Source organism: Procambarus clarkii, unplaced genomic scaffold (assembly GCF_040958095.1).
Source record: "Procambarus clarkii isolate CNS0578487 unplaced genomic scaffold, FALCON_Pclarkii_2.0 HiC_scaffold_1369, whole genome shotgun sequence".
Classification (NCBI taxonomy): domain Eukaryota; kingdom Metazoa; phylum Arthropoda; class Malacostraca; order Decapoda; family Cambaridae; genus Procambarus; species Procambarus clarkii.
The window spans coordinates 7353-25598 of NW_027190397.1; the positions used below are offsets into that span (position 1 = coordinate 7353).

The 18246-nt window shown below is 45.9% G+C and overlaps 1 non-coding gene across 1 annotated transcript; it reads right to left on the reverse strand.

Moving 5' to 3' along the window:
- Nucleotides 1–1661: 1661 nt before the first annotated feature.
- On the reverse strand, nucleotides 1662–1780 carry LOC138362162 (5S ribosomal RNA). Its single transcript, XR_011227453.1, has one exon. It is a non-coding gene; the product is annotated as a 5S ribosomal RNA (ribosomal RNA).
- Nucleotides 1781–18246: the final 16466 nt, after the last annotated feature.

Here is an 18246-nt window from a genome sequence, read left to right on the forward strand (position 1 = left end):
AGCCAGCCAGCCAGCCAGCCAGCCAGCCAGCCAGCCAGCCAGCCAGCCAGGCAGGCAGGCAGGCAGGCAGGCAGGCAGGCAGGCAGGCAGGCAGGCAGCCAGCCAGCCAGCCAGCCAGCCAGCCAGCCAGCCAGCCACTCCCACTTTGTATTTATATGCATTCAATTTATATTCAAACATTATATATGTTAAGGGCCTAGTTTTAGTGTTTATTTTAAAAATGACAAACATCGAGTCGTTTTACCAGTCCTTTAGCGTTAACGGTGATGCATTTTAAAACTGAACAGAAATCACCTTTTCTGGATATATCAAATATCGAATCCGCTTAATGTGCCTACAATTCAATCATTCAAAAAATACATAATTTACATCATGCCTTTTCATAGAACAGACAATAAGATTTGAGACAATAAGAACTTTACTTTTATAACTAAAGTTGCACAATTATACCAACTCTATGGTGGCTGGGTGGTAAGGTGTGTGGCTGGTATTTTGGAAGTCGCGAGTTCAAACGACCCAATGGGAATAATACTTTTTTTTTTTTGCCATACAATCTTCCTAATACTATTATGTAGGTTTGTGTGTGTGTTTTTTTATTCATTCTTTGGTTTGATAGATGACATACATATTGACTCCTTTTACCGGTCCTTAATTAGGCTCTGGGGAAGCAATGGTGGTGGTGGTGGTGGTGGTGCATTTAAAACTAAACCAAAAATCACCAGTTCTGGACGCGTCAAATATCATATCCGCTTAATGTGTCTACAACCTAATTACTTAAAACTACACTATTTAATTCATTCATATCATGTGCATATTGGTCATTATGCTCATACAACCGACATCAAAATTTATTTTCATTATTAGAATCATACATTTCATCAAGTAATACAGATACAAAGAGATTTTCTTTCTGAGAAGACCGTTAGTATTGGCTTGCAGGCAGGCAGGCAGGCAGGCAGGCATTTGAGGGTTATTATTTCGCCTGTTGATTGGGGGGAGGGTTGATGTGTTAGGGGGTTTTCGGTTAGATGTGGTGGTGGTGATTGGTGGTGATTGGTGGTGATTGGTGGTGATTGGTGGTGATTGGTGGTGGTGGTGGTGGTGGTAGTAGGTGGGAGTTGGGGGGGGGGGGGGGGGGGAGGGAAGGGGAGGGGAATGATGGTCTGTGGATTCGTTCTCCGTACCCTTTACATATAAGCAAAAATATGCCTTCTTGTGGGTATAGAAACATTAACACAAATTATATCAGTAACTGATATTGTAGCCTTTTAAACAGAAAAGATTTGTACATACAAATACTTTTTAATTATCATTTATTTGTGGAAATGGCATTTACGTCATTAAATTGATACCTCAGCATCAAGCTTGTGTCCTGCAGCAGTGGTCCAGTGGTAAAGTGTATATAAGTGATGCGTATTCTTGGAGTTGCGAGTTCAAACCCGGATTAAGCTATATATATATACAACATGTTTTGTTTTGGTTGTTTGTTTTTGTATAAAGCCTCACACAATATCTATATTAAGCGAGTTTGTTTTAAACATGACATACATATTAATTCATTTTACCAGGCCTTATTCCACACAACTCCGTGAATTTCCCGTGGAGCCAGCCATTCAAACAAAAACAAACGAAACAAAACAAAACAAAACAAAAAACATTATTGCCAACAGCATTTGGTGTTCCCAGGCGGTCACCCATCCAAGTACTAACCAAACCCAACGTTGCTTAACTTCGCTGATCGGACGAGAAGCGGTGTTCTCAACGTGGTATGGCCGTTGGCATGAGACTGCCTACACATTGTGGCTAATAACCAACTCTTTTAAGTCATCGCGGCAGGATACGGACCTGCTTGTGGTGTCTTAATGGTAATTGTATCCTAACATATTTTTGTCTCCTTGGCATGGATATTTAACATCGTTTATTCAGTCTTGGGTTTATGTTCTTTCGCCATTTACAGACATTTTACATCTACCTACTTCCTCAGCCTGCCCTGCCAATTTCTAATGAATTTGTGGATTTTCTTTTGTAATACAAACATGTGTGTGCTCATCTGCTCTTCAGTTTTTATGATATTTGTCTCATCTGTCCTGCTTTATGATACTTTTACAAAGAACATGAACAAATGCTTCTATTTTAGAGAAGATATGGGATCCAGGTTTCGGAGCCGTAAAACCAACCGTCGTGATTGGTGGACGAGTTGCCAGGTTGCAGCTTCTGTACCGTGCCGGCACATAAATAGGTTCGGCTCAAGCGGCGGCAGCATCATTCCCCCGTGACTGTCTGAGCGTCTCTCATCACCTTGGTTATCTCATCATCATCATGGTAGAAGCAAAGCCTACCAAGAAGGCTGCGGCTGCTGCTGCTGTGGTGGCCACCACCAGGAAACCTCGCGTCCAGGTTGCTCACCCGAAAACTAGTCAAATGGTTCTAGCCGCGGTCGCAGCACTCAAAGACCGTAAGGGCTCGTCTCTACAAGCAATCAAGAAGTACGTTGTTGCCAACAACAAAGTCGAGGCTGCCAAGATCGCCATTTACATCCGAAGATTTCTCAAGAAAGCAGTGGCTGACGGCATTCTTGTTCAGACCAAGGGAAGTGGAGCTAGTGGATCATTCAAGCTGGCCGTAGCAGAGAAGAGGGCCGTTCTAACTCCCAAGAAAGCCACCACAACCAAGAAACCATCTACAGCAGCAAAGAAGGCCGTGGTAACTCCCAAGAAAGCCGCCACAAGCAACAAACCACCTACAGCCTTGAAAAAGAAGCAGCAGCAGCAGCAGCTTGTTGTTGGGAACAAAAAGCCCAAAATAAAGAGAGCTTCAAAATCTCCCAAACCACCCAAGGCAAAGAAAGCTGTCAAGAAAACAACAAAGGCAAAATAAACGACGACATGCAAGCAGCATGAATACACATGACAATAAACATCCAGGCCTCCCCCCTCAGTGGAGGGGCCTCATATGATTCCAAAAAGAGTTTAGTTTTGTAGACAAATAAATCATTACTTTTGGGGTAGATTTACTCTGTATATTATATATATATATATATATATATATATATATATATATATATATATATATATATATATATATATATATATATATATATATATTTATATATACACATGGGTGAGGTGATATGGTACCAAAGTTTTGGGTAAGGTGATTGACATTTACACAAGATAAAACACGAACCAATGGGAATAAAAACATAAGAATGGAAGTAACTGCAGAAGGCCTATTGGCCCATAACACAAGCACTTCCTCTTGATGCTTCTATATTGGTTCGGAGTCTTGAAGCTATAATATATATATATATATATATATATATATATATATATATATATATATATATATATATATATATATATATATATATATATATATATATATATATATATATATATATATATGCACACAAAACTAAATAGTCTTGTTAGACAAATTGCCCCTATTAGAGGCAAGTTGACTAACAAGCCGAATGACTGCAATTGTTTTGAATTTGAGTTAAATCTAACATAGAAATGTAATCAAACCTAACCTAACCTATGCTAACCCAAGCTAAGCTAACCTAACCTAACCTAAGCTAACCCAAGCTAAGCTAACCTAACCTAACCTAACCTAACCTAACCTAACCTAAGCTAAGCTAACCTAACCTAACCTAACCCAGCAATTCATGATCTTAATATAATACTGTTAATTGGATAAACCAATTTGGAAAGAAATGTTCGAAAATAACAAAATTAACTGTGCTTGTTAGGAAAATTGGGCCTTGCATACTTGTCCCAATAGTGTGGTTCTCGCTTTTAGGTACGACATAAACGTATACCTAAGTTGAGAGAGAAAAAGATTCGCACTCAAACATGCATATCGATTGCCAGTCCTGAATTCTGGGTAGATATTCGTGTCCTCCCTTTTCATTTACCATCATTTGGATACTATCAAAACAGCTCTGAGAAGGATAAAATGAATAAAACGGGTAGCTCACTCATGTAAAAAGGAAGAGTTGGGAAAGATCTCTCTCTCTCTCTCTCTCTCTCTCTCTCTCTCTCTCTCTCCCCCTCACCCCCCCCCCCCCCCCACCAATGATCCTGCTCTGCTAGTATATAACGTAACAAACCTTCCCCCCCCCCCCCCCCTCCCTCCCCAATCAGAGTCCCTTTAAGCATGCGAGGATAAAAAATAGATTTCATAAGACCCAATGTGCTAGCTGATATCAAAACAATTTATGTTATCGTCTATTAAGCCCTTCAGTAAAAAAGTATAGGGACCTAATTAGGTCCCGTTTTGAGGTGGTGGTGGGTGGAATCGATGGATTAGCCAAGCTCTTATCCGCCGAATCCGTAGAGGGTACGACCCTGGCGCTTCAGAGCGTACACCACGTCCATAGCAGTGACGGTCTTCCTCTTGGCGTGTTCCGTGTAGGTTACAGCATCACGGATGACGTTCTCGAGGAACACCTTCAGGACGCCACGGGTCTCTTCGTAGATGAGACCCGAAATACGCTTCACGCCGCCACGACGAGCTAAGCGACGAATAGCGGGCTTGGTGATGCCCTGGATGTTGTCACGTAGCACCTTACGATGACGCTTGGCGCCACCCTTTCCGAGTCCCTTGCCTCCCTTGCCGCGTCCAGTCATGGTGTTGAAGTTGTGTGAATCGAATTGACGAATGCATTCATTCATTCATTTAAATATAGGTCAAGATACCCTGATGGGTGAGCGTGGAAGTGGGGATAGGGGAAGAATTAGTGGGGGTGAGAGGAAGGGTTTTCAGTATGAGGTAAAGTGCCAGGGCTAAACCCAGCTGCATGGCATTGAAATCGTTATGACCAGACTAGGCAGTGAAGGCAAGGAATCGGATCTCTGTGACAACATTTCGTCTTTTCTGAGCACCCACGGAGACAGCAGCCCTCAGCTGGGTGTGCCCTGGGGGCTCACTCCAGATGTGGTCTTAGATCTGCTAATCAGCATCGCGCCCCACCCAAGGCACCAGAAAACGGGAGCTAGTTGGTCCCCCCCTAAAGAGGGGGGAGAAGAGTTAGGAGGCTATAGTTGGAAGTTTGGTTATTTGAGTAGTGATATTATAGGAGAGGGGTTATGTAAAGGACGGAGCAGGAGGTGGATCGTCGATCAGGTTAAAGAGGTTGTGCGTATGTCTGGGTCTGCTTAGGACGTTTCTGAGGAACGTGTCGTAGTTGTCATGATAGGTGAGAATTCTGTCAATCTGTTTCTTCCCCATAGTATCCCAGGTTATGTTCAGAGGTGGGATGTTCGCCCACTCATGCAGGGCCTCACTGGTGGTGAAGTCCTGCCAGTGGGTATTGAACACCCATCTCAGAGCCCTGTTCTGGGTACGCTGGAGTTTCTTCCTATTTGTTGGTGCTGCAAGTGTGAGTGGGATCGGTGCATATGTTAGGAGTGGGAGAATAAGTGTTTTGTATAAATAGAGCTTGGTGGCTTGGGAGGCATGTTTGAGTGGGTAGAGTTTTGATAGAGCGTTTGAGGCTATAGCTTTCTTGGGTGTTATGTGTGTGTGAAAGCGAAGGTTGAAGTCTAGTGTGAGTCCAAGTACTGTGGTTTTGTTGACTCTTGGGATCTGGGTTGCATCTGGTGATTGAGAGTAGAGTTTTACTGGGTCAGGGTTACGTCGTTTGTTGTAGAAAAAGTATGTAATTTTTGACTTGTTGGGGTTTGTTTTTATTCGCCAGTCGTGTTCCCAGAGGGTGACTTTGTCTATTTCTTGTTGTGCTTTCCGTGTGAGGGCGTTAATCGTATAGTCTGTGATCAGTTGGGTTACGTCGTCAGCGTAGCAAAGGGTCATTGATGTCCAGTATATTGGGTCAGGGATGTCGTTTATATAGAGTATGTATAAGGTTGGTGAAAGAACTGAGCCCTGAGGGACACCTGCATTTAGGTTGAAATAACCTGACAGCTTGCTGAGGAATTTGATCTGCATCTTTCTATTTGTTAGAAAGCTGCAGAGTAGCCTCTGCATGTTGTCAGATAGTTGAAACAGAGTGCAGAGTTTGTAACGTAGGCCGTCGTGCCATACAGTGTCAAAAGCCTTTTCGACGTCCTTTGCAATGAGGGCCGTCTTGGCCCTCTGGTGTTTATTTATGGAGAGGTAGTTTGTTATTATGTTCAGTGCGTCTTGTGTTGAGCGGTGTTGTCTGAAGCCAAATTGTTTGTCTGTCAATATGTTTTTGTGTTCTAGGTGATTCCTGAGTTTATGATTAATGAGTTTTTCGTATACTTTCCCTAATGTCTCTAGTAAGCTGATCGGTCTGTAGTTCTTAGGGTCTGTCGGGGATTTTTGGGGTTTTGGAATGAGGATTGCTGTGGCTTCTTTGAATGGGCTTGGGAAATATCCTGATGCTAGTGAGGCGTTGTAGACGTCTGTGAGTGCAAGGATTAGGGGGTCTGGAAGTTGCTTGAGGAGAGCTTGGCCAATGCCAGAGGCTCCTGGGGCTTTACGTCTGGTGTTCTTGAGCATGAGTTTAACTTCTTCAGGTAGTATTGATTCTGTGAGGTCACTTTCTAAGTCGTCTAGTGTCGTGAGGTCAATGGTAGGGTAGTGTGTGATGGCATGAAGGGTTGTGTCGTATCCATGTTTCTACTCTGTTTATGTTTTGTATTGCTGTTGGTTGTGGGGGGTGGGGATTGAAGATGTCCTGCCAGTGTTGTTTGAATATGCCTATTACTTCTGAGGGATCGGTGTAGTTTTGATTGTTGTGAGTGATGTATGTAAAGGCAGAAGAGGAGGAGTTTCCTCTGATCCTCTTTATGAAGTTCCAGAATTGTTGTGGAGTTGTTTTTCTTTGTATTTCAGCTTTATGTATGAGTTTCTCCCAGTTGTTAGCATGGTCTTGGTCAAGGCTGTTGAGTATGTGGTTTTTGAGTATAGTGAGGTCTGTGTTTACTTGATTGTATCTGTGAAGGTTGTGGGTGAATCTGTTGTGATAGCAGGAGAGTAGCCTTTTTGTTCTGATCGAAGGAAAAAAGGAGTATCTAGGTTTTGTGGGTTGTTTTTGGAATGGTAGCATCAGCTGCTTGTATGATGTTATTCTGGATGGTGAGGACTTGGGAATCTATGTCTGTGTGTGGTTTGTCTTGGAAGTTGTAGGGCTGTGTGCTGGCAGTTAGGTGTTGTTTGAAGGCTTCCCAGTCTGCATTTTGATAGTCATATTGTGGGGTGGCTGGGATGAGTATGGGGTTGCTGGAGAGTGTGAGTGATATGGGTATGTGATCTGAGCCAGTGAGGGGTCCGGGTGTGATGTAGTGTTGTAGGTGGAGTGCCTGCTCTGTTGGTGAGGATTAGATCTGGTCTCCCAGTTCCATTGTGTGTGTAGGTTGTTTGGAAGTCAGGGCCAAGGAAGGTGAGGTGTTTGTTTTGGTGGAGTTGGTGTAGTTGTTGACCGTGCATGTTGTGTTGGCGATGGTTGAATGTTTGGTGTTTTGCATTTAGGTCTGCTAGGAGGAAGACTGGTATGTGTGTGTGGTTGAAGAGAGTGTTTAGGTCCTGGAGGGGGAGACCCAAGTTTGGACGAATGTATGTGGTACCAATGATCATCTGCCCGTGTTGAGTGTGAATGCGGACTGCTAGGAAGTGTTTGTGTTGCCAGTTGGTAGTGAGGAGGTCATGTTTATAGGTGTTCTTTATTAGAATAGCAACCCCTTCGTAAGCTTCATCAGGAGATTGGTATGTTGTGAAGCCAAAATGTCTAATTTTGTGAGAGTTCGTCACGCATGTGCTGTTTAGTAGCAGCACATCCGGTCTTTCATTCTCCACAAAGTTAGCAATTAGGTGTCTGATGTTGTAATATGCTCTAACGTTAAATTGTGTGATTTTCATATTTATTGACTTGTTGGGGGAGTGTTTGTGGCATTTGAACCGGAGGGGTTCTCCTTTGTGGATTGATTCGTTGTGTAGACAGATTTGGTAATTATAGATTTGGGTAGGAGATATGTATGGCGTCCGTTTTGCATGGTTTCTGGTATGAATTTAGGAAGTTTTGGTGTAGGGGTGAGGGAGTGGTCTGGGGAGGTGTTAGTCCTCTTGGCTGAGAAAGACACGTTTTGGGGCGAATGCCATTCATCATTCATTTAAATATAGGTCAAGATACCCTGATGGGTGAGCGTGGAAGTGGGGATAGGGGAAGAATTAGTGGGGGTGAGAGGAAGGGTTTTCAGTATGAGGTAAAGTGCCAGGGCTAAACCCAGCTGCATGGCATTGAAATCGTTATGACCAGACTAGGCAGTGAAGGCAAGGAATCGGATCTCTGTGACAACATTTCGTCTTTTCTGAGCACCCACGGAGACAGCAGCCCTCAGCTGGGTGTGCCCTGGGGGCTCACTCCAGATGTGGTCTTAGATCTGCTAATCAGCATCGCGCCCCACCCAAGGCACCAGAAAACGGGAGCTAGTTGGTCCCCCCCTAAAGAGGGGGGAGAAGAGTTAGGAGGCTATAGTTGGAAGTTTGGTTATTTGAGTAGTGATATTATAGGAGAGGGGTTATGTAAAGGACGGAGCAGGAGGTGGATCGTCGATCAGGTTAAAGAGGTTGTGCGTATGTCTGGGTCTGCTTAGGACGTTTCTGAGGAACGTGTCGTAGTTGTCATGATAGGTGAGAATTCTGTCAATCTGTTTCTTCCCCATAGTATCCCAGGTTATGTTCAGAGGTGGGATGTTCGCCCACTCATGCAGGGCCTCACTGGTGGTGAAGTCCTGCCAGTGGGTATTGAACACCCATCTCAGAGCCCTGTTCTGGGTACGCTGGAGTTTCTTCCTATTTGTTGGTGCTGCAAGTGTGAGTGGGATCGGTGCATATGTTAGGAGTGGGAGAATAAGTGTTTTGTATAAAGTAGAGCTTGGTGGCTTGGGAGGCATGTTTGAGTGGGTAGAGTTTTGATAGAGCGTTTGAGGCTATAGCTTTCTTGGGTGTTATGTGTGTGTGAAAGCGAAGGTTGAAGTCTAGTGTGAGTCCAAGTACTGTGGTTTTGTTGACTCTTGGGATCTGGGTTGCATCTGGTGATTGAGAGTAGAGTTTTACTGGGTCAGGGTTACGTCGTTTGTTGTAGAAAAAGTATGTAATTTTTGACTTGTTGGGGTTTGTTTTTATTCGCCAGTCGTGTTCCCAGAGGGTGACTTTGTCTATTTCTTGTTGTGCTTTCCGTGTGAGGGCGTTAATCGTATAGTCTGTGATCAGTTGGGTTACGTCGTCAGCGTAGCAAAGGGTCATTGATGTCCAGTATATTGGGTCAGGGATGTCGTTTATATAGAGTATGTATAAGGTTGGTGAAAGAACTGAGCCCTGAGGGACACCTGCATTTAGGTTGAAATAACCTGACAGCTTGCTGAGGAATTTGATCTGCATCTTTCTATTTGTTAGAAAGCTGCAGAGTAGCCTCTGCATGTTGTCAGATAGTTGAAACAGAGTGCAGAGTTTGTAACGTAGGCCGTCGTGCCATACAGTGTCAAAAGCCTTTTCGACGTCCTTTGCAATGAGGGCCGTCTTGGCCCTCTGGTGTTTATTTATGGAGAGGTAGTTTGTTATTATGTTCAGTGCGTCTTGTGTTGAGCGGTGTTGTCTGAAGCCAAATTGTTTGTCTGTCAATATGTTTTTGTGTTCTAGGTGATTCCTGAGTTTATGATTAATGAGTTTTTCGTATACTTTCCCTAATGTCTCTAGTAAGCTGATCGGTCTGTAGTTCTTAGGGTCTGTCGGGGATTTTTGGGGTTTTGGAATGAGGATTGCTGTGGCTTCTTTGAATGGGCTTGGGAAATATCCTGATGCTAGTGAGGCGTTGTAGACGTCTGTGAGTGCAAGGATTAGGGGGTCTGGAAGTTGCTTGAGGAGAGCTTGGCCAATGCCAGAGGCTCCTGGGGCTTTACGTCTGGTGTTCTTGAGCATGAGTTTAACTTCTTCAGGTAGTATTGATTCTGTGAGGTCACTTTCTAAGTCGTCTAGTGTCGTGAGGTCAATGGTAGGGTAGTGTGTGATGGCATGAGGGTTGTGTCGTATCCATGTTTCTACTCTGTTTATGTTTTGTATTGCTGTTGGTTGTGGGGGGTGGGGATTGAAGATGTCCTGCCAGTGTTGTTTGAATATGCCTATTACTTCTGAGGGATCGGTGTAGTTTTGATTGTTGTGAGTGATGTATGTAAAGGCAGAAGAGGAGGAGTTTCCTCTGATCCTCTTTATGAAGTTCCAGAATTGTTGTGGAGTTGTTTTTCTTTGTATTTCAGCTTTATGTATGAGTTTCTCCCAGTTGTTAGCATGGTCTTGGTCAAGGCTGTTGAGTATGTGGTTTTTGAGTATAGTGAGGTCTGTGTTTACTTGATTGTATCTGTGAAGGTTGTGGGTGAATCTGTTGTGATAGCAGGAGAGTAGCCTTTTTGTTCTGATCGAAGGAAAAAAGGAGTATCTGGTTTTGTGGGTTGTTTTTGGAATGGTAGCATCAGCTGCTTGTATGATGTTATTCTGGATGGTGAGGACTTGGGAATCTATGTCTGTGTGTGGTTTGTCTTGGAAGTTGTAGGGCTGTGTGCTGGCAGTTAGGTGTTGTTTGAAGGCTTCCCAGTCTGCATTTTGATAGTCATATTGTGGGGTGGCTGGGATGAGTATGGGGTTGCTGGAGAGTGTGAGTGATATGGGTATGTGATCTGAGCCAGTGAGGGGTCCGGGTGTGATGTAGTGTTGTAGGTGGGTGCCTGCTCTGTTGGTGAGGATTAGATCTGGTCTCCCAGTTCCATTGTGTGTGTAGGTTGTTTGGAAGTCAGGGCCAAGGAAGGTGAGGTGTTTGTTTTGGTGGAGTTGGTGTAGTTGTTGACCGTGCATGTTGTGTTGGCGATGGTTGAATGTTTGGTGTTTTGCATTTAGGTCTGCTAGGAGGAAGACTGGTATGTGTGTGTGGTTGAAGAGAGTGTTTAGGTCCTGGAGGGGGAGACCCAAGTTTGGACGAATGTATGTGGTACCAATGATCATCTGCCCGTGTTGAGTGTGAATGCGGACTGCTAGGAAGTGTTTGTGTTGCCAGTTGGTAGTGAGGAGGTCATGTTTATAGGTGTTCTTTATTAGAATAGCAACCCCTTCGTAAGCTTCATCAGGAGATTGGTATGTTGTGAAGCCAAAATGTCTAATTTTGTGAGAGTTCGTCACGCATGTGCTGTTTAGTAGCAGCACATCCGGTCTTTCATTCTCCACAAAGTTAGCAATTAGGTGTCTGATGTTGTAATATGCTCTAACGTTAAATTGTGTGATTTTCATATTTATTGACTTGTTGGGGGAGTGTTTGTGGCATTTGAACCGGAGGGGTTCTCCTTTGTGGATTGATTCGTTGTGTAGACAGATTTGGTAATTATAGATTTGGGTAGGAGATATGTATGGCGTCCGTTTTGCATGGTTTCTGGTATGAATTTAGGAAGTTTTGGTGTAGGGGTGAGGGAGTGGTCTGGGGAGGTGTTAGTCCTCTTGGCTGAGAAAGACACGTTTTGGGGCAAATTTTGTGGGATTTTGGGCTTTGTACCTGTGTGGTATTGGGTTAGGGGCGTGAGGTTGGCTAGCGTGTTGGGCGTGAGGTGAGTTGACGTGTTGGGCGTGTGGGCTAAGGTGAGGGAGGTTACATGTTTCTTGGTATCTGATGTCCTTTTTATTGATGGGTTGGTTTTCTTGTGTGTTGGGGTTGTTCGTCTTGCATGCAGAAATTTTTTGTTTTGTTTAGGTGAGTTTGTTCTTTTCACTTGAAGAGTTGTTTTGTGTTTTGGTGAGCTTGATCTTTTTGACTGAAGAGGGGTAGCTGTCATGGGGAGCATGGTCTGTGAGAAGCAGTTAGAGGCCTGGGTGTCAGGGGAGGGTGTAGATGGTTCTGGGTTTGGTGTTTGGGGGGTGATGGGGGGAGGGGGTGGTGTTGGGTTTGTTGTCTGGGAGGTGGTTGGGTTTGTTGTCTGGGAGGTGGTGAGGGGTGGGGGCGAGTGTAGGGGTGGTACTGGGTTTGATGCCTGGGGGGTGGTGGGGGGTGGGGAAGAGAGTGGGGGTGCTGGGTTTTTTGTCTGGGAGGTGATGAGAGGTGGGGGTTGTACTGGGTTTGTTGCCTGGGTTGTGATATGGGGTGGGGAAGGGGGTGGGGGTGGTGCTGGGTTTTTTGTCTGGGAGGTGATGAGGGGTAGGGGTGGCACTGTGTTTGATGCCTGGAGTGTGATAGGGGGTGGGGGTGATACTGGGTTTGGTGTCTGGGGAGTAATAAGGGGTGGTGGTGGTGGTGGTGTAAGTGCTTGTGGGGTGATGGGGGGAGGTGTTAGGGGTTGTACTGGTTGTGACGCCAAGCTGGGAGGGATGACTATTGGAGGGAAGTTGTTTGCTAGTAGGATTTGTTGGATGTTGGAGATTGCCTTCCTCGTGTCTCCTTGTGCTGATATCTGTGCTATTATGATAGCTGCCACTATTCTCGGGGTGTCGTCTGTTGGTGGGTGAGGGGGGGGAGGGGGGGCCTGAGTATGGTGGTTTGCGAGATGGTGTCCGCTGGTGGTGTGGGTTTGGAGAGGTGGGAAACCTGGGGGGGTGGGGAGCAGGGCACCTCTACCTTGAGGGTTGATGGGTATTGTTTGAGTATTTTGGGGAAGTGTGTTGGGGCGGTGAAGCTGGTTAGTGAGGTTTTGGGGATAAAGCTGGCGTGCTGTCTGGGCATGATATTGGGGTAGTGTGTTTTGGGTCTTATTCCTCATTGCCTTGATGAGTTGCACCCTGATTTTGCAATTGTGGTGGGTGGCAGGATGGTTTTCACCACAGTTTATACAGCATCGTGTTCCTTCTGTGCAATCTTTCCAGAAATGACCTTTGTTGGCGCATAAGGAGCAGGCTTGTTCCTTTTCCTTGCATTGCCTGGTGGTATGGTTGAATCCATAGCACCTGAAGCATTGTGTAATGGACTGGTATGTGCTCATCTTGAAGTTATAATGTGGGATGGAAATGTGGTCTGCTTTAAAGCCATGTGTGAGGAGGGATTCAGCTTCAGTGGGGGAGGAGCAACGGATTCTGAGGATCTTTGTGTTTGGTGGGTGGAAGAGATCTTCTATGATGATGTTGTTGGCTTTTCCGATGTCGGCAGTACGTTGTTTGTCTAAAGTTGTAATCGTGGAGAGGAGGGTGGTGTCTACGTTGAAGGCAACAGCAGTGCAATTATGTTTCTGTTCCAGTGTCAGTGCAGGGGTGAGTCCAAGTGTCTGTAGTCCTGTTCGGGCTTTGGGGGTGAGGCAAGCATAGAGGTCAGATTCAGAGGGTAGAAAGAGCTTTATTCCTTTGTCAATGGGGGTGATGGAGGTGTAAGGAGTCTGGGTGATCATGTAGATTTTCTGTCCTATTCCGTCAGGGTCAAGGGGAGGATCAAGAGCATAGAGGAGGCGAAGGCAGTGCATTTTAGGTGAGGTAGTGGTCTGGTGGAGGAGGTGGTGGTGGGTTGACTCAGCTGGGTAGCTGCGATCTCCGTGGAGCTGTGGATCTTAGGCTCGTGAGCTGTGGGTTGGAGCTCGGTTGTCAGAGGCGTAATTCCGGGTTCTTAGCAGGCTAATTGAACCCGGTTCGGCACAAATACAAAGTATTCGTGAGTCCTGAAGGTGTTACTCAAGGGCAACCCCCACTGCTAGTTGACTCGCACTATCACGAGGTTCTAGCAGTGGATCGGCATAGCAAACAAGCCAGGCAGGGAGACACAGGGCGCAAGCACGTGCTGTGGCCCCACCTGGGAGGAAAGGACGAATACCCCACTGCACTTTCACCGCACAGGGGGTAGGTCCCGGCCTGAAGAGGAAGAAATGTTTAGCAGAGGAGAGAAAGAGTGCTATATACGGCAATACACATTACGTAAGTTAGGCCATCCAGCTGTCCCTGGTTTTATTCAGGGTGGCAGTACGGGTTGGCCCACTAGGGTAATGTATCTTTGCACGTTATATCACTGATAGAGCTGTAACATAAACCGTGAACACGCCGAGAGGAAGAGCCGTCGTTGCCTGAAAAAGAGGTGTGTGCCAGTTTGCCTGGGTGTTGCCTTGGATGGAAGATGGCTGTGATAAGGATGTGGCCCCAGGTAGGGTTACCACGAGAGTATGCTCGTCTGGGCCGACCAAGCGGCCCTGACCTTGCAAGTTAGCAACAGGTGCTACTAGCGCTCTGCATCTCTGGCTGTTGAATCCATGTTGGATCACTGTGGTGGTTGTGATGTTAGATGCCTCAAAACGGTGGTCCCATGTAACTGCAATAATGCAGAGGCAGGTGGTTGCAGGTGCGGGGGCGCTCAAACAGCGTATCGCCTAGATCTCACTGCGAGCGCGACGTGCTGCTGCTTCCGTTGCCAATGAAAAGATGACGAATGCCCGCACGATTTCCCGACTATATCCCATCAAGCGGACGTACTAGTAGCATTGCAACTCCTGCCTGCCCTTACTTTACGCTTGTGGTCGAGTAGACACGGCTTTCTCACAACGCTTTCAAAACTGCAGTTGCCTACTCGTCTGTTTCACGTCCCTGTGAAATGACTTTTGCACAAATCCAAAAAATAGAGCAAAATCAGCGATAATAGTGATTGAGGTGAGCCGCCTGTTGGCTGCAGCCAGAGGAAGGAGGGGAGGGGCAACGGGGTGACGTAGGCGAGTCGAGCAGCCAATGGCGCTCGAGCAAGCGCCTCGAGACGGCGTATATAAGCAAAAATTTTTCGGCGCCGGCCATCACAAACCACAGTTGTTCACCATGGCTCGCACCAAGCAGACTGCTCGCAAGTCCACGGGAGGCAAGGCTCCTCGTAAGCAGCTGGCCACCAAGGCAGCACGCAAGTCTGCTCCTGCCACAGGGGGTGTGAAGAAGCCTCACCGTTACAGGCCCGGAACGGTCGCCCTGCGTGAGATCCGTCGTTACCAGAAGAGCACCGAGTTGCTCATCAGGAAACTTCCCTTCCAGCGTCTGGTGCGCGAGATTGCCCAGGACTTCAAGACCGATCTTCGCTTCCAGTCGTCTGCCGTCATGGCTTTACAGGAGGCATCCGAGGCTTACCTGGTCGGTCTCTTCGAGGACACTAACCTCTGTGCCATCCACGCCAAGCGTGTCACCATCATGCCAAAGGACATTCAGCTTGCTCGCCGTATCCGTGGAGAGCGTGCATAAGCTAAATCGACCACCCTAGTATACACCAAACTCGGCCCTTCTCAGGGCCAAAATATCCTTCTAAGGAGATTTCAGACATTCCTAGCATCAGTCATATGAATTAACCTTCATCTACACATATAATAAATAAATAAATAAATAAACAAATACACTAATTTAGGTGTCATACATACACGTGATATCAATAAATCAAGTCATTTGTAGTACAACCTGTTCTCTTACAAACAAAACGCCGTCGCTTTTCGCTCTTATGCACTGTCAAGGATCACCCACCCCCCCCCCCCCCCCCCCAAAATAAAAATTGTCATACTGTACTAGAAATAAAAGCAGCTTGTATAAGTGACATACTGTCCAGTCCTGTTTTATTCTGTTTTCGGTCCTCTGGCTTAATCTGTTAAGTTAGGAGATGACATTTTAAATTAACCGTTTTCTTGACATTTTCAAACCTAAGAGGGTGGCCTGCATAGTAATCCTAATGTGGAACATAACAATGAATCTCTAATCTCTAGAAAAAAAAAAAGATACCGAGTGCTTATATGTGTTGAGAGAGAGAGAGAGAGAGAGAGAGAGAGAGAGAGAGAGAGAGAGAGAGAGAGAGAGAGAGAGAGAGAGAGAGAGAGAGAGAGAGAGACACAGACAGACAGACAGACAGACAAGACAGAGACAGACAAGACAGAGACAGACAGACAGACAGACAGACAGAGACTGAGAGAGAGAAACACACACAGACAGTTTCATAAATATTCTCATTTTATAGCTATTTGCTTTCAGTGACAGAGGTTTTTGTTATAATAGTATTGGTGTCTAACACTCACAATCTCTTTAGAAATTAAAGTGTGGCTCCAATGGAGCCGAGTTTGTTGGTTTGAGGCCAAGCCACCACCACAGGGCAGTAAGTAAGCCGTTTACTTGGAGGAGGTGTACTTGGTGACGGCCTTAGTGCCCTCAGAGACGGCGTGCTTGGCCAGTTCTCCGGGCAACAGGAGCCTTACAGCCGTCTGGATCTCCCGACTGGTAATGGTGGAACGCTTGTTGTAGTGGGCCAGGCGAGAAGCCTCGGCGGCGATGCGCTCGAAGATGTCGTTCACGAACGAGTTCATGATCGACATGGCTTTGGAAGAGATACCAGTGTCGGGGTGGACCTGCTTCAGCACTTTGTAGATGTAGATGCTGTAGCTCTCCTTCCTCCTGCGCTTCTTTTTCTTATCGCCCTTGGCAATGGCCTTCTGGGCCTTTCCGGCCTTCTTGGCAGCCTTTCCAGATGCCTTGGGTGGCATGATGATGCTCGTGCTGGCTGGCGTTGCGATACAATAATGAACTTTTGCGCGAGGCGAGCTTTCCTTTTATATCCCGCTCGCGACTCAGCTCAGAGCGGGTCGCGTGGCGGAGCGCGCTGATTGGTCAGTGGCGGGCTCCCTTGATCCTGAGCGGGGTATATAACACGAAGCTCGATCTGCGGGGCGGCATAAAACACCACAAACCCACAACAGCAGCAGCAATGTCAGGACGCGGCAAGGGAGGCAAAGTGAAGGGCAAGTCAAAGTCTCGCTCCAGCAGGGCCGGACTTCAGTTCCCCGTGGGCAGAATTCACCGTCTGCTGCGTAAGGGCAACTACGCCGAACGCGTCGGTGCTGGCGCTCCTGTCTACCTGGCAGCCGTCATGGAATACCTCGCTGCCGAAGTTCTGGAGCTCGCCGGTAATGCCGCACGTGACAACAAGAAGACCCGTATCATCCCACGTCACTTGCAGTTGGCCATCCGCAACGACGAAGAACTCAACAAACTTCTGTCTGGCGTAACCATTGCACAGGGAGGTGTTCTTCCAAACATTCAGGCAGTTCTTTTGCCAAAGAAGACAGAGAAGAAGTAAGCACTTCTGCCACCCACCACGACAAATACCATAACCAGGCTCCATCCGGAGCCACACACACTTTAATAGAGAGATTCAAGTAGACAATCAACTTTCAAACATTAATAATAACATTTATATTGATTTCATTTGGAATGTGTACATAACAAACAAACAAAACAAAATTATAGGGGATATTCAGCATCACTTGGAATATTAACCAATCATATAAATCCAATATATATTTTATATTTTACTTTAAGCGAGGAATTCATATTATATTAATTTTTAATCATACAAATGAACAAAAGCAATTCTTCACTAGACGTAATGAATGAATAAATGATCAAGGTTTTAATGTGTTTCATGAATATATATATATATATATATATATATATATATATATATATATATATATATATATATATATATATATATATATATATATATATATATATATATATAATATAATATAATATAATATATTATAATACTTGTGAACCAGAATATGTTTGAGCAGCAGCGATCGTGCCTGCCATTGGCCGAAGTGCAACAATTCAAATAATTTAAAGGGCCTGCTCGGGTATATAAGAGAGGCTGGGAGACTGGGGCCGGTGGTGGGTGATGAGTGATGGTGTGGTGTGGTATGGTGTTGTTAAGAGTTGATTTACGGCCAGCCAGCCAGCTGCAGCCAAGGCAGGGCAGGGCAGGGCAAGGCAAGGCAAGGCAAGGCAAGGCAAGGCAAGGCAAGGCAATAACAGGACAGGACAGGCAAGGCAAGGCAAGGCAAGGCAAGGCAAGCAGGCGGGCGGGCGGGCGGGCGGGCGGGCGGGCGGGCAGGCAGGCAGGCAGGCAGGCAGCCAGCCAGCCAGCCAGCCAGCCAGCCAGCCAGCCAGCCAGCCAGCCAGCCAGGCAGGCAGGCAGGCAGGCAGGCAGGCAGGCAGGCAGGCAGGCAGGCAGCCAGCCAGCCAGCCAGCCAGCCAGCCAGCCAGCCACTCCCACTTTGTATTTATATGCATTCAATTTATATTCAAACATTATATATGTTAAGGGCCTAGTTTTAGTGTTTATTTTAAAAATGACAAACATCGAGTCGTTTTACCAGTCCTTTAGCGTTAACGGTGATGCATTTTAAAACTGAACAGAAATCACCTTTTCTGGATATATCAAATATCGAATCCGCTTAATGTGCCTACAATTCAATCATTCAAAAAATACATAATTTACATCATGCCTTTTCATAGAACAGACAATAA